The sequence below is a fragment of the Cervus canadensis genome, chromosome 8 (assembly GCF_019320065.1).
Source record: "Cervus canadensis isolate Bull #8, Minnesota chromosome 8, ASM1932006v1, whole genome shotgun sequence".
Classification (NCBI taxonomy): Eukaryota; Metazoa; Chordata; class Mammalia; order Artiodactyla; family Cervidae; genus Cervus; species Cervus canadensis.
In genome coordinates, this window is record NC_057393.1 from 12,742,783 (window position 1) to 12,762,329 (window position 19,547).

A 19,547-nucleotide genomic window follows, 5' to 3' on the forward strand; every position below is an offset into this window, starting at 1 on the left:
AAGCAGAAGACTATACACACTATTTCCCATTCATTTACTCTTTAAGTTAGACAAGTCTCATATTCTAGATATCCTTAGGGAAGTTGAGAAAGCTGGGCCATGAAACTCTGAAAATTGCCTGAAGGGTGGTGCTCTACTTCTAAGATCAGGGTTCATGTTCCCTTCCTCCAGCAATTCTCCTACTCCTTTAGTGCAGGGACCACTCTCCATCTTGTTTCCTAGTTATTTCTTCTTCCTTCTACTAGATTGTCAACTCTCTGAAGACAAGGGCCATTTGCAGACAGCAGAGAGACCTGAGGGAGTTTACTGGTCATCTTTTGATAGAAAATGAACAGAATTCCTGGAATCATTGATACCATGCAAAAGACTTGATCCGTTTTCTTCAGGGACTTGCATCTCTTAACTCTTGTAGCCTTTTGGGTATGAGCAACCCTTCAGAGAACAATTTTCTTCCATTTCTTCTTCCATCCAGCAGCTGATGGGGAAAACTGTTGACACCAACAGAGCTTGTGAATGGCGGAAGATGGTTAAATACCAGATCTCACTTAGGATCGAGTCATGCCTTCTCTAAAGGATTGCATTCAGGGGCTGGTAGATTCCAGCAGTTTCTCTGATGGGGGCTCTGTGTGTTTTCTTTAGTAGGTTCCTTCTCAGCTGTGCTGAGAAGCCGGGGTTAAGCTTTGGTTTGAACCAAATGAGAGACAAGGTCAGGTGTGGGGAAAAGAAATAGAACCCACCGTGGTAGTCAATGTGACAGGCATCTAGGTGTCAGCACAAACAGTGGGACGTGATGGGCACGTCTTCTTAATTAGGGAATAATTTTGGGATCTACTTAGGAAAGCTGTGAGACCCGGCTCAGTGTCCATACAAGCAAGCCTCATCAGCCCAGATGCCTCCCCACAGATGAGAGAGCTGAGTATTTCCCTAATGTTGGAAACCTGGTAATTGCCTTTGGCTGGAAAAGCAATGACTGTTTCTGCACAATCTCCCAATTTCCTAAAAACTTTGATTGTTTTTAGGATGTTCTGGGATGAGTAAAAACCCAAGGCGGCTCCTTCTAAGCTATGTTTTATACCACGGGCCCCTGAGGTCATGTGTTTCCTCTTCTCCCGCAACAGAACACTGCTCATTTTGGCTTAATCCTTTTGCTTTCGACATTGTTCATCTCATCCCCTCTTCCTCCCATCTGAGAGTCAGGAAAAAAGGATACCTCTTCAGGAAATGGAGCGCTGGCTCTCAGGGTGAGGAAACAAATTCATGATGCACAGATCAATTTCACATGGCTTTCAGATGAGGATTGCTTTGAAAAGTGAATCTCTCTTTAAACTCCACCAGGATTGTGTTCCGTATTGCCTTTCTCAGCAGCCTTCTAGATCTTGTTGGGCCAGGAACATCCCCTCTCAGGCCTCATCTTCCTCTTTTCTAAAACAAGCAGGAACTCAGCATCCTATACAGCTGGGCTGGTCAAAGTGCGGTTCTGGGACCAGCAGGATCTGCAACACTTGTGAGAAATGCACAGAAATCGCAGGCACTGCCCCAGAGCTGCTGCACCGGAACCTGTATTTTAACAGGATCCCCACGTGATTCACTGTACATTGAAGGTTGAGAAGAACTCTCTGAAGCCCCTTTCAGCTATAAAGCTTTATGATTCTGTAGAAAGGTATCTAGTAACAACGGCCAAAAACATATTGAGCCTTTACTCTGTGCCAGGCCTCTCCCATGAGCTCAGCTCATTCCTGGCACAGGCTGGTAGCAGGAGCAATCAGCATTCGTATTTTACAGGAGAGGAAGCTGAGACGTGGCTCAGAAAAATTTGGCTCCTCTACTGAGGTGTCCTGGCTAACTGGGGACAGTGAAGTGAAAATGTTGGTTGCTAAGTTGTGTCCGAATCTTTTGTGACCCCATGGACTTTAACCCACCAGGCTCCTTGGTCCATGGGATTCTCCAGGCAAGAATATCGGAGTGGGTTGCCATTTCCTTCTTCAGGGGATGTTCCTGACCGAGGGATCGAATCCGAGTCTCCTGCATCTGCAGACGGTTTCTTTACCATCTGAGCCCCAACTTGGTGACGAGGTGAATCCAAAATCAGGTAGTCTGACTTCACCCCTTGTGCAGCATTGTCTCAAGGGTCCAGGCAAACCTTCAGAGAGGAATTGATGTTTGAATTTTGCATTGCCAGATGCCAAGGAGTTTACCAGGCAGTGAGTGGGAGAGAGATATTTCTGGGAACAACAAGAGTGAGGGCAGTGAGTGGCCCCAGGGCAGAAGAAAGTTTGCAAGTCCAGAGAGTGGCCTGAAGTTTTAACAAAATGAATGATAATTTGGCATGAGCTGGTTTCTGCTGAGCACAGCATGGGAAGAGGGGAAGATAGACAAGTTACCCAAATTAGCAGCAAGTTTAGATAAAATCTAATGACATTTTAATATATTTTCAAAAAGTGTCATCTACTGCATTGGGATGTATCATACTGAGCAGATGTATCATGTGCTTATTGCGCTGGAGCAAGAACATTCTTGTGGACTGAATCAGCTTTTTATAATGTATCTGCTGCTACTTAAAGAGGGTCAACTTCACCCTGGTCAAGGAAGGGTAATAGGCCCTGGGAATCTCTCTTTGGAAGGAGGGACCATCATCAAGGAACCTTGTGCTTGTTGAAATTCTTCCTAAACTTACCTGTCAGCCCAAAGCAGCACAGACTCATGTAGTGAGGTCAGGAGTCCTTTCATAGCATATTGTAGCCATGGTGACACCACTTAAAGTCAAATTTTGGAGGCATCATGTCATTGAAGCAAATGACATCTATATGACCAAGTTCTGACTAGTCAAAGCTATGGTTTTTCCAGTGGTCATGTACAAATGTGAGAGTTGTACCATAAAGAAGGCTGAGCACCCAAGAATTGACGCTTTTGTACTGTGGTGTTGGAGAAGACTCTTGAGAGTCCCTTGGAATGCAAGGAAATCAAACCAGTCATTCCTAAAGGAAATCAACCCTGAATATTCACAGGAAGGACTGTTGCTGAAGCTGAAACTCCAATACTTTGGCCACCTGATGTGAAGAGCTGACTCATTGGAAAAGATTGTGATGCTGGGAAAGATTGAGGGCAAGAGGAGAAGGCGATAACAGAGGATGAGATGATTGGATGGCATCACTAACTCACTGGACATGAGTTTGAGCAAACTCAGGGAGATAGTGGAGGACAGGGATGCTTGGTGTGCTGCAGTCCATAGGGTGGCAAAGAGCTGGACACAGCTGAATGACTCAGCAACAACAAATTGGAGCAAACATTTTAAGCCCATCTTTAAAGATTTTGAGAGGCCTTGCCCCATTTTTTAGTAAGTGATTTTTATGAATCATTTGATGAAAACATAAGAAAAAAAAGAAAATCAACTCTTCCCACTCTTTAAATGGGATTTTCCTTTTCTGAGGAGACATCCGAATCAGGAAGGATTGAGCTACAAGGAGTAGAAGCTGTAAGAAAACAAGGCCTAAATAGCAAGGGCACGTATCAAATAGCCCCGAGTTAGGGCAGTGCCAAAGGCTTGCTGTGGGACGGCTACTCAATGAGTCTGGGACACGGCCCCTTCCCATCTGTTCTCTTCAAAATGTTGGTTTATCCTGTTGTCAGCTTCTCTCATGGTCCCGAGATGGCAGCAGCAGTTCTAAGATTCAAGTGGCATTAAAAAAGGAAGCCTCATCTCATGAATTCCTTATAAAGAGGAGAGAAGCCATTTCAGAAAGTCCCTAGAAGCCTTCTGACACTTCACTGGCCATAACAGGTATAGATTTGCAGTCACCAGAAAACTACAATTGACTTGGATGTATGGAAATTTGTTCCTTGAGGTTGAACAGGACACCTTCTCTGGGCACTTGTCTGAGCACAGGGTGACCTGAAAATAAAATCAAGGTTCTAACAGAAGGAAAGAATGGACATGAATTTGGGTAGACAACCATTAGAATTTGCTATGAATAATCACATACTCATGGTAATGAAAAATTTCTTGAAATTCTGAAATCAAGGGGTGGAAAGTCAACTATTGGTATGAACTGTTGAGTAACAATCACAAAATTTTAGAGGAACTGAAAAATAACTATTTAACTCATTGGTCAGCTGGTGGTTGTCTAATCTAGACTCTTTGGCTGGAGTGGTTTAGCTCCACCTGACACTCATCCTCTTCTGTGACCAGCCGGGTCCTTCTTATGCAGGTGGCAGAGGTATAAAAGCCCCAGACTCGGAGGCCAAGACTGATTCAAGTTTCTGCTTGCATCATATCTGCTAACATATCATTGGCCAAAGCAGGTCACATGACCAAATTCACCATCACAGGGCTCCACCCATTTAGTTGGTGGGGGGTGGTGGTGAGAGGAGGCTGTAGAGTAAAATTAATCAGGGACCTGATCTAGGGAAGAGGGACAAATTGATGCAATCTCCCAAATGGGGAAATAAAAACATTGTCAGAAAGAAAATGGAAGGCAGCGCTGACACTTGTTTTTAAACTGCATTTAAAGATATAAAGCTTTCTTTAGAATGTAAAAGAATTTGGGGGTGTTCAGGTGAACATAAACATTAAGAATTTGTGTGTGTGTATAGATTGCAAAGGGTCTTAAAAAGCAGATTTTTCTAGCTCTGAATAACACCACTCTCTGTGGTTGTATTAACACCACATATCAGGGTATGAGATCTGTTTCCATTGCCCCCTCTCCCTCTCTACAAAGCAATACCTGTGGTCTCTACTGTGGAAATAAATGAAGAAGTGACTTAAATGAGAATAAACAAGCAATTCTTTTAGAGCGGAAACTCAAAGCCAAGCAGGGGGCACGAACGCGTTTCAGAGACTTCAGGTGTGCCCTAACTGGAGCTCGTTGCCTGAGGAAGGTGGAGGCTGGTAACTGGAAATGGGCATTATTTTATGTGATTGGTCCTAAGTTGGAAGCGGGGACAAAAAGGTGGGAAGCTGGGAGCTGTGGACTGAGGCTGTGATTTGGATTTCTGGGCAGGTTGCTGCAACGGTTGTGGTCATAGCTCTACGGTCACTTATGATCTGAACTTTGTCCATTTGTAGGTTTGAACCCATCCGAGAAAGCCCCAACTCCTCAGCATGGTGTATAGAGCCCTTCACTCTCCAGACAACACTTCTGGCCCCCACTTCTGATGCCAGTAGTCCCCCACCCTTCCTCAGACCCACACAGCTCCCACATGAGCAACTTGGCCTCAGCAAGAGCTCCACTCCATGCTCCCAGAGCCCAGCATGTCTTCCTGAAGTCATGCCTTCCATGGCTTTACACTTGTCCATGGAGTCAGCTCAAGAGCCTTCCACCCCTATGCCTTTTCTCGAGCTTTCCCCCAACTCTTTCAGCTCTTCCTCATATAGAATTGCTGCTTCTTCTATGTACTCTGAATAATTTGAATGAGGCTTTATTAGGATGGAGATGAATCTCATTGTGCAAAGGCCGTCTGTTACCTGTCTCCTCCCCTATGTTGTGAACACCTCGAAGGAAAGCATTGCGTGTGTTGCTCAGCCGTGTCCAGCTCTTTGCTGTCCCATGGACTGCAGCCCACCAGGCTCCTCTGTCCATGGAATTTTCCAGGCGAGAATACTGGAATGACTTGCTATTTCCTATTCTAGGACATCTTCCCGACCCAGGGATTAAACCCGAGTCCCTTGCATCTCCTGCGTTGGCAGGCAGATTCTTTTCCACTGCACCGCCTGGGAAGCCCCAAGGAAAGTTCTGGCTTTATTTACGCCTACTATGGGGTTTTGCAGAGACCAGGTTTTTTGGAAGAAAGGAAGGAAGAAGAGAGAGGGAAGGTCATAAGTAGGGTTGACAGATAAAATGCAGGATACTCAATTGAGTTTAAATTTCAGATAGACCATTTTTTAAAAAAATAAGTGTTTCCAAACATTTCATCTTCAGTAGATTTCTAAATATGCATGAGAAATACATATACTAAAATACTAAAAAAAAAACAACCAAAACAAAACTCATTGTCTATCCAAAATAGAAATTCAGCTGGGCACCTTGATTTTTGCTAAATATAGCAACCCTGATCATGGGGCAAACTCCTAGCAAAACTTGAAAGTGGTTAGATTCTGAGGCTAAGAGGCAATGTCCCTAGTTTACTCTTCCTTTCCTGGTTTGGCCAGAGCTCTGCCCTGGGGCTGGCCAGGCTTTGGTGCTATTGTGCCCGCTGTAAAACCCCAGTGGCTGGCTCCTTCCTTGGAAATCAGAAACCAGGCTGGTAGTTCCTGAGGGAATGCTTGGAGGAGTCCTAGAGGAGAAGAGATGCACGGGAAAGGTGGTGGAAAGACAGGAGGAAGGAGTCTTAGGAGTTCTTAAAGGACAAGCAATTGCCTTTCTAAGTCTCAGGCATTTCCTTCACATCAGAAGACATGCGTTAATCATGAACCACAGCGAGGAAGGACTTCTTTGCTGGGGGAAGTGTTCTGGAGAGAAACCTTGTGTTCAGAGAAGCTCTGCGGGGAGAGACAGAAGGAGGGAGAGACAGAAGCCGGTCCACACTGTGCCCCGACTCCCCTCTAGTTCCCACTGCATCCATTACAATAGTGGGGAGGATGCGTGCGTTAGGTTGAGTGGTAACCCTCAGAACCTGCAAATGTGACCTTATTTGGAAATGAGGTCTTTGCAGATGTGATTAAGGGCTTTGAGAGGAGCAGATCCCCCTGAACCATCTGTCTGGGTAGGCCCCACGCGTGTGCTTGCTCAGTTGCTCAGTCGTGTCCAACTTTTTGCCACCCCATGGACTGTAGCACTCCAGACTCCTCTGTCCATGGAACTTTCTCAGCAAGAAAACAGGAGTGGGTTGCCATTTCCTCCTCCAGGGGATCTTCCTAACCCAGGGATCGAACTCACATCTCCTGCAGCAGGCAGATTCTTTACCACTGAGCCACCTGGGAAGCCCCAGGTAGGCCTGACATCCAATGACAAATGTCATTTGTCATTGTAAAAGGACATTTACCAGGGAAAATAGACACACGGAGGAAACGGCAATGTGAAGACACTGCAGAGCGATGTAAGCCGAGGAATGCTGACAACACTAGAAGCTGGAGGAGTCAAGGAAGGATTTTCCCGGAGCCTCCAGAGGGATCAGGGCCCTGCCCACACCTTGGTTTCAGATTCCAAGCTTCCAGAATTGTGAGAGAATACGTTTCTCTTGCTTTAAGCCCTCAGGTTTGGGTAAATACATTTCTCTTGCTTTAAGCCCCCAGGTTTGGGTATAAGGCATTGTTTCAAATCTTAGTATCATGTGTGAAACTTCCTATTTGTCTTTATAAAGCAAATCAGTGGTCTCCAAGTGGGGTACTTAGCATGCATGCTAAGTCGCTTCAGTTGTGTCCGACTCTGTGCGACCCCATGGACAGCAGCCCACCAGGCTCCTCCGTCCCTGGGATTCTCTAGGCAGGAACACTGGAGTGGGTTGCCATTTCCTTCTCCAATGCATGAAAGTGAGAAGTGGTGGGCTGCTGTCCATGCATGCATATATTGGAGATGTGAAATTAAAAAAATTAGGTATTGCTATGGACTGAATGGTATCCCCAAATCATATGTTGATGCCCTAACCTCATGGTGACTGAATTTGAAATTAGGGCTTTTAGAAGGTGACCAAAGGTTGAATGGGGCTTCCAAGGTGGCTCAGTGGTAAAGAATCTGCCTGTCAATACAAGAGATGCAGGTGATGTGGGTTCAATCCCTGCATCGGGAAGATCCCCTGGAGAAGGGAATGGCAACCCACTCCAGTATTCTTGCCTGGAAAATTCCATGGACAGAGGAGCCTGTTGGACTACAGTCCATGGGGTTGCAAAGCGTCAAACACGCCTGAGCAACTGAGCACACGAAGTTAAATGAGGTCGTGAGGATGGAGTCCTAAACTAAGAGGATTGGTGACCTTATAATGGCAGGAGGAGAGCAATCTCTCTCTTTCTCTCCATGCACACAGACGGAGGAAAGGCCACGTGAGCCCTGATCCAGAAGGTGGTCATCGGCAAGCCAGGACAGGAGTTGTCAGCAGAAACTATTGTGATGGTACCCTGATCTCAGACTTCCACCCTCCAGAAGGGTGAGCAGTCCATTTCTGTCCTTTAAGCAGCCCAGTCTGTGGTATTCTGTTATGGCAGCCCCTAAGGGATATGTGATCAAAATACAGTGATATGGGATCAAATACAGGGATATGTGATCAAAAACATTTGTGAATCACTGAAGTACGTAGTGTGTGGTTCCCTTATATTTCTTCTCTGATTCCTATCATCAGGTTCTTTCTCCTCTGGAAGGTGGAAATGGCTCATTGTGTTTGACTCTAGCAGTGACAGCCCCATTTGTTCCCACTTCCCTCATTCCACGCCTTTGGGTGGTCCCCTCCTGTACAGACTCTGGCCCTGACCATGTGACTTGCTTTGGCCAAGGGAGCGAAGCTAATGTGTCACAGGCAGAGGCTGAGAAAGTGCTGGTGAGTTGGAGCTTGCCTTCTCTCTTACTATGGGACCCTCTGGCAGCTAGTGAACTAGCCCACCAGCAGCCTCCTGGGGGCTCCGAGACCAAGAGAAGTGTAGCTGCAGACCTCCCAGCTGAGGCCTGGGACCTGTGCGTGGGGCCGACCCTGCCCACCCAGGTCTGACCAGGCTGGCCCAGACCAGAAGAACTGCCCAGATAATCCACAGAATCATGAGAAAGTAGAAACACTTATTGCTGGAAGTCACTGAGTTTTGGAGCAGTTTGTTACCTGGCAGAAGTTAAGTGATACAGTGGGGTGGGTGGATCCTAGGGCCTTTCACTCAGTTTAGAAGCTCCGCAGTTTAAAAATGGATGGTCCCAGATGAGATGCCTTTCAACTGTCCTTCTAGTTTTGTTATTTGTCTTTGCATTTCTGGAGCCTAGAATAGAGCCTCATGCATCTTAGATGCTTGGAAACATTTGTGGAATAAAGCAGATGGGTCAAAACAAACACATGTGGAAGATTTCCTAAAAGTGTTTACGTGGATTGTTTTAGTTACTCCTTCCCCTCCAGGGATTACCATGCCCATTTTAAGATGCGGAAACCAAGGCTTAGGGAGGTTAAGTACCTTGCCCGAGATCAGACACCTGGAAACAGCTGAGGGGGACTTGATCTCTCCGTTAGGTCTGCCTTCATAGTACTTTGCTTAGGTTCCATGCAATCCCTCCAGTTTTGGACTGCCTATCTTTCTGTATTGCATGAAATTTGAAAGCCAGAAAGGGAATTTTCAGAATTCTCCTGTCGCTTAAGTGGTCCTCACTGCACACATCTGGCCCCTCCAGAGAACCAGGTTTCTCATGATGATGACAGCCACCGGCCCGGTGGGTCTGGAATAATGGAACAGAGGTCACCAACGGAGGCCGTGAGCAGTAAACGACACACAGCTCAGGAGCTGGCGGTTTCTGACTCCGCTTCCTGGGAGGGGAGCCAGGGTGCCGCTCCAGCTTGGGCTTGATGAGAACTAATTGATGCCAGTTGCCGTCCCTGGGACCCAGGTGGTGCCCATTAGGCACAGGGACAAGGCCAGTTCACTCGTGGGTCTGTGCCAGGCAGGGTTTCCAGCCAACAGCTTTCCCCGCTGGCAGTCTGTGTGAGGCCCTCTGTCTGTCCAGCCTCCCTCTTCCATCCTTGGATGGACAGAAAAAGCACAGATCAGATTACCCTGATAGAGCTGTGCGCAAGCAGCACGGGGTGGGGGACTGTCCTTGGGCTTTGTTCATGCCCGTGTGGGGAGACTGAAATGTCTAGGCGGGGACTAGTATAGTAGCTCGCGCGTGTGTTCAGCGCTTTACATGAAGTGTGTCTTTTAGCCCTCATGGGGAGGATTTCCCAGCTCCCAGGGCTCCTACTCTCTGTTATTCTCTGTTACAGTAAACTGTTCACTGTGATTACTTTGTTTGCTTGTTTATTTGCTTTATCATCTCTCCCTCACTGGACTTTGAGCCCCTTGTTTATTTCTCCCCTTGTTTATTGTCTATGGTATCTCCAGTTTAACGTCATGCAGATAGTGGATGTTCAATAAAAATTTGTCAGATGAACTTTTCAAGACAGACTTTATTATTCTTATTTAATAAAACAGAAGGGACTTCCCTGGTGGTCCAGTGGTTAAGAACTGCCTTCCAATGCAGGGGACTCCGGTTCGATTTCTGGTCAGGGAATTAAGGCCCCACATTCCACTGGGAAACTAAGCTTGCATGCCGCAAATGGAGAGCCCACACCCTGCAACCAAAGATCCTGTGTGCTGCAACTAAGACCCAATGCAGCCAAAAATAAGTAAGTAAAATATATTTTTCTAAAAACCCTCTAATAAAACAGAAAACTAAAACTCAGAAATGTTGGGTAAATTGCTCAAGGTTACTACACAGCTGAAGAAATCATAGAAACCAAATTCTAACTTGGGTTTTACCAACTTCGTAACCTGTGAGATTTTTCTAAAGCGTGAGGCAGACACCACTTGTGGCAGGAGGGAGAACTGAAGTAGCACACAAATATGTTTAAAGAATATCAAGTCATGAGGCAGATTTCCTTTCCATTTGTCTTTCAATCCTGCAAGCAAATGATTTTTCCAATAAAGTGAGGCCTCAAGCTTACAGCCAGACTATTAGCACGAGTTTTGGCTGTAAGAGGAAGTTTGAAAAAGATGATTGAACACAGTAAGGCATGTTTCTCTCTCATGTAAACAGACCCAAATAGCCTAGGGATGGAAAGGCAGTTCCATGATCGTGGGGTACCCAGACTCCTTCTATTCTGTTGCTCTGGCACCTTTATCATGTAGTGTCTCCTTTATAGCCCACGATAGTTGCTGTAGCCCCAGCCATCATGTCCATCAGGTCCACCTTCTAGCCATCAGGAAATAGGGAAGATCCTGCCCTTTCCTTTAAGAGCCACTTTCTAGAAGTCAGTTTATATTCCTTCAGCCACTGGAGAATTGAAGAAGGAAGGAGGGGAGCTGCTGCTGCTGCTAAGTCACTTCAGTTGTGTCTGACTGTGCGACCCCGTAGATGGCAGCCCAGCAGGCTCCCCCTGTCCCTGGGATTCTCCCGGCAAGAACACTGGAGTGGGTTGCCATTTCCTTCTCCAAGGAGGGGAGGGAGAAACAAAAATTTGTATTCCTATGGCTCTGTTAGGATCCTGACTTTTATAAGTTTCATGAAGTCATTGCACTTGGCACAGCCTCCAAATCTGGAAGCTTTGATCAGAAGATCAAGAAGTACTTGATTGTTGGACAGGCTGTGAGTTGGGACTTGTCCTGTGGCTCTTGGCCCATGACTGATGAGGACAAGGAGTCACCTGATTGGGCTGCGTGAGGGGGTTCACCAAGGGCAGTTTTCTTTCCTCCCCAAGGTGTGTGTGGGGGTGGGGGGGCTGCTCCTTTGTGTTTTTACCCTCCTTGTGTAACTAAGGGTTGCAGAGTATCCCTTGTGGGCCCTTGGGGCCCCACCATCCCGATCAGATAGCGCTCAGCCCTGAACATGCTGTTCTCCAGATGAGCCTCACCGTGCGGGGGAGAAAAGGGCGGAAGAGAAGCTGCAGGGAAGGGCTGGCGCCTGTCCACCCCTGTGTGCCCTGAACACCCACGTGTGTGACTTTCTCAGGCGTCCACGGGACACAGTGGGAGGTGGCTGCCTCCAGGCAAGAGGACCCCAGCAGCCAGAGGCCATGGGTGTAACTGCCAGTTTAGGCAGCTTAGGTGTGTGGTGGAGTGGAACAGGATCACTCACTCAGAGAACATCCGGAGGAGCCCCCGCCTGCCCCCTACAAGGCGCTAGCGTTGAGAAGCTCCCCCAGGAAGAGTCAGGCAGGCCAGTAGCTCTGCTAACCTGGAGGGGATTGCAAAACACTGGCTACCCCGAGAGACTCCCCGTTCCTTTCCCACGAGTTGCTGACTCCCAGCCCCCAACCTCTGACAACATGAGGGAGGAGAGGGTTATCTCAAAGGCACACCAAGCTCCCTTCAATCCCAGTGGTGGGTGGGGGGAGGTGGGGGAAAGAGGTGGAAAGCAGACTGTCTGTCCCCTTTCAAGTCCCCAGAGCCCCAAATCCACTCATGATGGGGAAGGGGTGACCTTGGAATCAGATAAGAGATTAGAGTTCTAAACCAAACTGGGCTGAGTTTTAATAAGGAAGGGGACCTGAAAACTTTGAAATCTGCCCCACATCTTGCTAAGGGGTAGGAAAGGGAACTTCAGTAGAGGCTGGTTCAATCTCTTCTTCACAGTATGTGCTAGGCACTGCCACATGCCTCAAGGGTGGGAGAGATGGGTGATAAACAATAAACACACACTCCAGATCAGGTAGTGGAAAATGCTAGGAAGGATGAGGAAAGAGATGGAGGGAGACAGTCGCCCCTCTGAGGAGGGGATTTTGACCAGGGTTTGAATGAGGGAGGGAGGAACTCTAGTGACTGCAGGGGGATGACTGCTTTAGGCCGTGATTGGCATTTTCTTCCTATTTCCTACTGAAAGTAGCCTCACCAGCCTGATGGGGTCTCCCTAGGGTACTGAACCTGGCTGATTATTAGAACCTCAGATTCCTAAGCCCAACCCAGGGATTCTGATCCAGTTGCATGAGGGAGGGCCAAGGAGCCTTTCCCAAAGCTCCCTATCTGATTCTGCTCATCTGAAGGTCTGAGGACCAGACCGATATGATGATCACATCTGTTGCTCCCCAAGCACCTGCAAGACAGAGGAGGGAGATGGAACTGTAAAAATTGAGAGCAGTTACTATGTATCAGGCAACCTACTAAGGAAACCTACTAAGCATTTTGCTTGCATTACCTTATATATATATACATATATATATACAATATTTGCAAGAACTCTAAGGTGAGTAGTATTATTCTACCCATTTTACAGATGAAAAATTAAGGCTCTGAGATATTCAGGCATTTGCCTGCGATCATAAAATAATGTGTGGGGGCACCAGGTTCTGGCCCAGGCATGAAACTCTGGCACCCTATTCTCTCTGTAGAGATGAGATAAACAATCACTAGTGAAGAAACAGCCACACAAGGCAGTAATTCTAGGTGACAGATGGGAGTGGGCCCTGGGCCACTTAAGATTTCAGAGGCAAAAATGAAACCAGTGAGGTCTGCATATTCAGGATAAAGGGCTGGACTGTTTCCAGTGGGAAGTCAGGCCTGCCTGGGAGAGAAGAAGCAAGCAGAAGCACTGCCGTCTGTGAAGCAGAGCCAGGCACAGTTGCCCAGAGGGAAGCAGAGACCAGAGACCACCTGGGACCTGAGTGGGGGAGGTTGAGATGGTACTTGCCTCAGCTCCTAATGGCCATCTGGACCCTCATCCTAGCACAGAGGAAGATCAATGGAGCCTGGGGGCTAGGGTTTGCCTGGAAATGAGTATCAAATACACAGCAGGACTAGAGGTTTCATGGTCAGCATATTTTAAAACAGTAACTCAGTGGAAAAGACCCTGATGCTGGGAAAGATTGCTAGGGTTTGCCTGGAAATGAGTATCAAATACACAGCAGGACTAGAGGTTTCATGGTCAGCATATTTTAAAACAGTAACTCAGTGGAAAAGACCCTGATGCTGGGAAAGATTGAAGGCAGAAGGACAAGAGGGCAGTTGAGTGTAAGATGGTTGGATGGCATCGCCAATTCAATGGACATGAACCTGGGCAAACTCCGGGAGATAGTGAGGGACAGGGAAGGCTGGTGTACTGTAGTCCATGGGATTGCAAAAGTCGGACACAACTTGGTGACTCAACTCAACTCAGTGCAAAACTGAAATTGAAAATGTTCTCTACCTACATTTTTGGGACAACCCCATGACTGGCACTCAGGGACCCATTTTCCTTTAGCCCTCTTTGCTTGCTGTGCTTCTGACTGCCTGCACGAGATTTGGGTGTACTTTTTTTTTTTTTTTCTGTCTCCAAAGTCCCTGACGTCTCAGGGACTTATAGTAAACTTGGTAGCCTTATAGTAAACTCTTACTTTGCTTCAGCTGGTTTAAGGGGGTTCTGATTCCTGTAATTGACATATCCCTGCCTAGAGCAGATATGATGAATCTGGTTTCTGATACAGATCAGTTGAGATTTGAGGGCAGATTATACAGGTTGGACTCTACTAGGAAGCTGGAAATTAAGAGATGGAGCTTGAGTGAGGTATAAGTTAATGCCAGCTGCTGGGACACCCAAACCCCCAAATCTTAGTGGTTTAAAACAATAGATGTTTATTTCTTGTTTATACCATGATGTGCATGTGTTCCTGGTCAGGCAGCCTTCATCAAGGACTGAGGTTCCTCCATCTTGTGGTTCCTTCCTCCCATACAACTTGGAATCCACTGAGGGGGCTGAGACAGAGGGAGGCACTCTTGCCGAGTGCCGAAAAATTGATGCTTTTGAACTGTGGTGTTGGAGAAGACTCTTGAGAGTCCCTTGGACTGCAAGGAGATCCAACCAGTCCATCCTAAAGGAGATCAGTCCTGGGTGTTCATTGGAAGGACTGATGCTGAAGCTGAAACGCCAATACTTTGGCCACCTCATGCGAAGAGTTGACTCATTGGAAAAGACCCTGATGCTGGGAGGGTTTGGGGGCAGGAGGAGAAGGGGACGACAGAGGATGAGATGGTTGGATGGCATCACCGACTCAATGGGCATGAGTTTGAGTAAACTCCGGGAGTTGGTGATGGACAGGGAGGCCTGGCACGCTGCGATTCATGGGGTCGCAAACAGTCGGACATGACTGAGCGACTGAACTGAACTGAACTGAACTCTTGCCCAGATGTGATGAAGGTCCCTTCCACCCACTTGTCATTGTAGAGAATTTGTCACATGATCCACAATAGCCAAAAGATGGGCCCAAATGCCCATCAACAACGATGACAATGTGTTAGTCACTCAGTCATGTCTGACTGTTTGTGACCCCATGGACTGTGTGGCCCACCAGGCTCCTCTGTCCATGGCAAGAATACTGGAGCGGGTTGCCATTTTCTTCTCCGGGAATGCCCATCAACAGATGCATGGATAAGCAATTTGTATTAGAAATGGGTACAGGTTTAGAAAACAAATGTATGGTTACCAGGAGATAAGCGTGGGGAGGGATAAATTGGGAGATCGGGACTGACATGTGCACACTACCATATATATATAAAAATATATATATATAATACCTAACTAATAAGAGCCTGCTGCATATAGCACAGGGAACTCTACTCAGTACTCTGTATTGGCCTATATGGGAAAAGAACCTAAAGAAAAAGAATGGATATATGTATATGTATAACTGATTCACTTTGATGTATACCTGAAATGAACACAACATTGTAAGTCGACTATACTGCCACAAAAATTAAAAAAAAAAAAAAACACTAAAATAAACAAATGAATAACCCAACTTGTAGTAAATCCATACAGTAAAATGTTATTCGGTCACAAACAGGAATGAAGCACTGACATAGGCTACAACATGGATAAACTTGGAAAACATTATGCAAAGTGAAGCACAAAAGGCCACATATTGAATGTTTCCTCTTATAAGAAATATCCAGAATGGGTAAATCTGTAGAGAGAGAAGGGCTTCCCCCATGGCTCAGCAGGAAAGAATCCACCTGCAGTGCAGGGGCCACAGGAGAAGCGGGTTCGACCCCTGGGTCAGGAAGATCCTCTGGAGGAGGGCATGGCAACCCACTCCAGTATTCTTGCCTGAAGAATCTCATGGACAGAGGAGCCTGGCCGGCTACAGACCATGAGATCTTAAAGAGTCGGACCTAAAAGAAGCAACTTAGCCCACATGCACACAGAGACAGAAAGCAGAGTGGTGGTTGCCAGGAGCCAGAAAAAGGGAGGAATGGGGTATAATTGCTCCTTTTAAGGTGATGAAAATGTTTTGGAACTTGATATAGGGGTTGGCTGCACAGCATTGTGAATGGACTAGCTCCTGTTGAATGGTCCATTTTAAAACAGTTAATTGCATGCTATGTGAATTTCATCCCAACTGAAAAAAAAAATGCATGCAAGGGGCTGGCAAACATTATCCCTGGCAGGGCAGCTGCTGCTCCCCAGTGACCACTCCCCAGTCCAGAAGGTGGTCACAAAGCCTTGATGACCAGCTGAACATCTGTGCACACTTTTCTTCTTCCTTCCCTAAGAACATACCGGATTGCCCTTGAGTTTGAATGTGGTTTCTCCCGCATTAACGACGTATAAACTAAAAGGGCAAGTTATCTCAATTCTCAGCTCACGCCCTATACATGGAAGCAGAGGAGACAGCATGACTGCAATACCAGCCTATGTTCAGAAAGAGGAAGGCTGGCAGACAGAGCAGCCCCTAGCCCCCAGCAGTGATGAGCTCTGCCAGGCAGACGTTGAGGAGGTGGGCTCCTGAATGGACTGGTCCCTTCATTTCAGCCTATTCTGATTTCCAAGAGGAGCTCCCTGGTCCATTGTTCTCTATGACTGACTCCACCCTCTGGGAGATTTCTCCTTGATCACTATCTCCTGGGCCACATCTGAAGTGCTCTACTATAGAGGCTGTCCAGCTTGCATAAGCCAACTTCCTGCCTGGGCAATGTTAGGGCCCTGAGGGTGGCTCAATGTTTCAACAGTCAAAATCTTTACTAGTTGGGGCTTGTCATTTCTTCGGCAATAAAACACCCTAAAAATTGTTGTAGGTGTCTTACTAGACACACAGAAAATTACGTGGCGTCTGATTTCAGTTATATCATGTTCAAGAACGGGCAAAATGAATCAAAGACGGCACTGTGCTTGATTGGAATGCAACAGACTAGGAGACTCAGAGGGGCTCAGGGGCTGACCTAAAGTCACACAGCCAGTTTGAGCAGAGGCAGGATGAGAACCCAGGTCTCCAGACTTACAGCTCAGGGAGCTCTCTTTCCACACTTAGCTCTCATAGGGAATGAGGCGACACCGTGGTTTCAAAACTGTGTTTTCTTTCTGTGATTTTAATTAGCATCTACGAAATACACTGCCAATCTAATTTAATTATAATTAGGTAACCGGAAGGCTGATTATGTTGTAAATTTAGATTAAAGAGCTGTTGTTTTCAATTAGATTTGATTGTAAAGTGCTTTGACACTTTTCCAGCCTATGGAAAGTTTATTATATAATTTCCCACTTGTTCACTTGTGTTTTTACTCACAGGTCTGGGGTGCTGGTGATGGGACTAAAGTTCCCAGGGCACCCCGAGTTCGGCACGGATTTGGACCTAGTACCCCATCAACGGCAAGGGCCACCAGATGCTAATGGGCTGTTGTATCAGGGTGGTTTCACCCACATGTTACAGCAGATCCAACCGAAAAACAGCTCGAGCTTCCAAGGGACTTAAAATCTCTCATGATAGGAACTATGGAGGTGAGGCAGTTCCAGGCTTAGTTAATTTACTTTCGGAACACTCAGGCTCATTCCATCTTCCTGCTCTTCTAATTAGTGTGTTGGGTTCTGACCTCAGACCTGTGGTTGTGTAGCTGGTGAGGTATCTCCAAGCTTTCCCACTTCCCTAGAAAAGGACATGCTTTCCTGGCATCTTGAACCTCCAGTAAATTAATCATGACTCCTTGGCCAGGACTGCAGTCCAGGGCCATTCCTAAGTCAACCACTGTTCCTAAGGAACCACTATAATGGGCTTGAGCAAATCAAAACTCATTCTGTAGCACCCAGGGTTACCTGTTGCCTGCCAGCCACCTAGTAGACCTGTGGGGACAGGGAGTGACTGTTGGTTAGGCTACCAACTGTCCTTGCTTGGAACCAACGTGGCCACTTTCTAGGCAGATTTGGCTGAGCCCAGCCCAGGTCTGCAAAACTATGATCAAAGGACTCTAGCTGCAAATCATTGCTTCGTGACTTTCCACTAGATGTCTGCCATCTCTGCATTCCTGAGGACTAAGCTTTAGCTTTGCTTGTAGGTGGGGTTGGCAAGATAAGGTGCAGTGAGGCAGGGAAAAGGGATGGAAAAGAGCAGTCAGAGAGAGGACTGTTTAGAGGAGGAGGCAAGCTGACTGGGGGATGAGAGAGAGGTGAATACGGCTATGAGCAGGGGCCAAACTGCCCCCGTTGCTTCTGGGGAATATTAAAGCTCAGCCTTGGAGAGAGGGTATCAGAGAGAATGGGACTGGTCCTCAGAACCTCAGGAAATGCTCCCTCTAAGGCGGGATTGGGAGAAGGAAATGGCAACCCACTCCAGTATTCTTGCCTGGAGAATCCCAGGGACAGAGGAGCCTGGTGGGCTGCCGTCTATGGGGTCGCACAGAGTCGGACACAACTGAAGTGACGCAGCAGCAGCAGCAAGGTGGGATTATCTCTCTGACCCAAACTCTCCTGTTCTGTCAGACCAGGCTGCCTGTCTCTCCTGTCTCGCCTCCTGTGTGATGATGCCTAAGGATCGGAGAGAGGTTTCCATTTTGAATCTCTGCTGACGGCACAAGCAGCCTCTGCTTCCCTACAAAAAAATTCCTCAAGATGTTGGGACAACTGTATACGCGAAGTTGAACAATGGATCCACATGGTTATAAATGGCTGTTCTATTCTCAGAAAGCTCAAAAATACTTAAAATCCTCAATCACAGTTGTCCCTTTTAACCCTTCTTGCTGATGTTTTGTTGCCTTTTGAATTTCATTTTATTTTATTTTGCAATTAGACATGTGAGGCTGAAGTCCAGTGGCCGGCCAGTAGAGATTAGACTTCCTGTGGGGCTCCTAATGGTTTCCATCTGTATCTACAACGGGGTTAACTTTACAGCTTTCTAAAAATCACTGGTATCAGTCCATCTGACTTCCCAGGTGGGGCAGTGGTAAAGAATCCGTCTGCTAAGGCAGGAGATGCCAGCGATGCGGGTTCCATCCCTGGATCGGGAAGATTCCCTGGAGGTGGGCATGGCAACCCACTCCAGTATTCTTGCCTGAAAAATCCCATGGACAGAGGGGCCTGGAGGGCTACAGGTCATGGGGTCGAAAAAGTACACACACACACCCCCACACACATATCAGTCCACCCAGTATTCCACTTTCTATTCATTTTTATAAAACAATAAGGCAAAACCCCTGCAATTTTCGTAAACATATACTATTGACCAGATATGAAAGGGAGCTGCCCAAACTGACCAGTTGGCTGACAGGAGACACCATTCTGCCAAAGCTGGAAATGTTTGGGTTGAGAGTATGAAAGGCAATTTGGGGTATGATGTATGAAAGTGCCGACTGTGCAAAACAGATGGAGCTGAGGCCCGTGGATGTCTGTCCCTCCTTAAACATGACAAGATGGATGTCAGCTTCTACCAGATGATCAGTGTGGCCTATAAAGGGCACTGAGCCCCTGCCCAGTGCCAATCCACTGAGAGTGCTGGCCCCAAGATCGTGAAGCATCTTGGTCCAACCACCTGGAATGCTGATGACAATTGCTTGGATTGATTGGCCATGAAGAACCAGGTGTTTTGTGCTCACTGCTGCCAACCGCGTTTATGCCTGTGGCTCCTGCCAGTGCTGGCTGATGGTGGCAGGAGGGGGAGGAGAGGGGGTGGGGGGAGTCCTGAATTTCAGTCCCAGGAAGACCCTTACTTCCAGGCCACAG

The 19,547-nt window shown here is 47.1% G+C and overlaps 1 long non-coding RNA gene across 1 annotated transcript in view; it reads left to right on the top strand.

Annotated features, from left to right (window-relative positions):
* Positions 1–18,827, top strand: part of LOC122446537 — a 47,300-nt gene extending 28,473 nt beyond the window's left edge. Inside the window, exon 3 of the long non-coding RNA XR_006270895.1 lies at positions 18,317–18,827. This is a non-coding gene — a long non-coding RNA (uncharacterized LOC122446537). The remainder of the gene's footprint in view (positions 1–18,316) is intronic.
* The last annotated feature ends 720 nt before the right edge of the window (positions 18,828–19,547 follow it).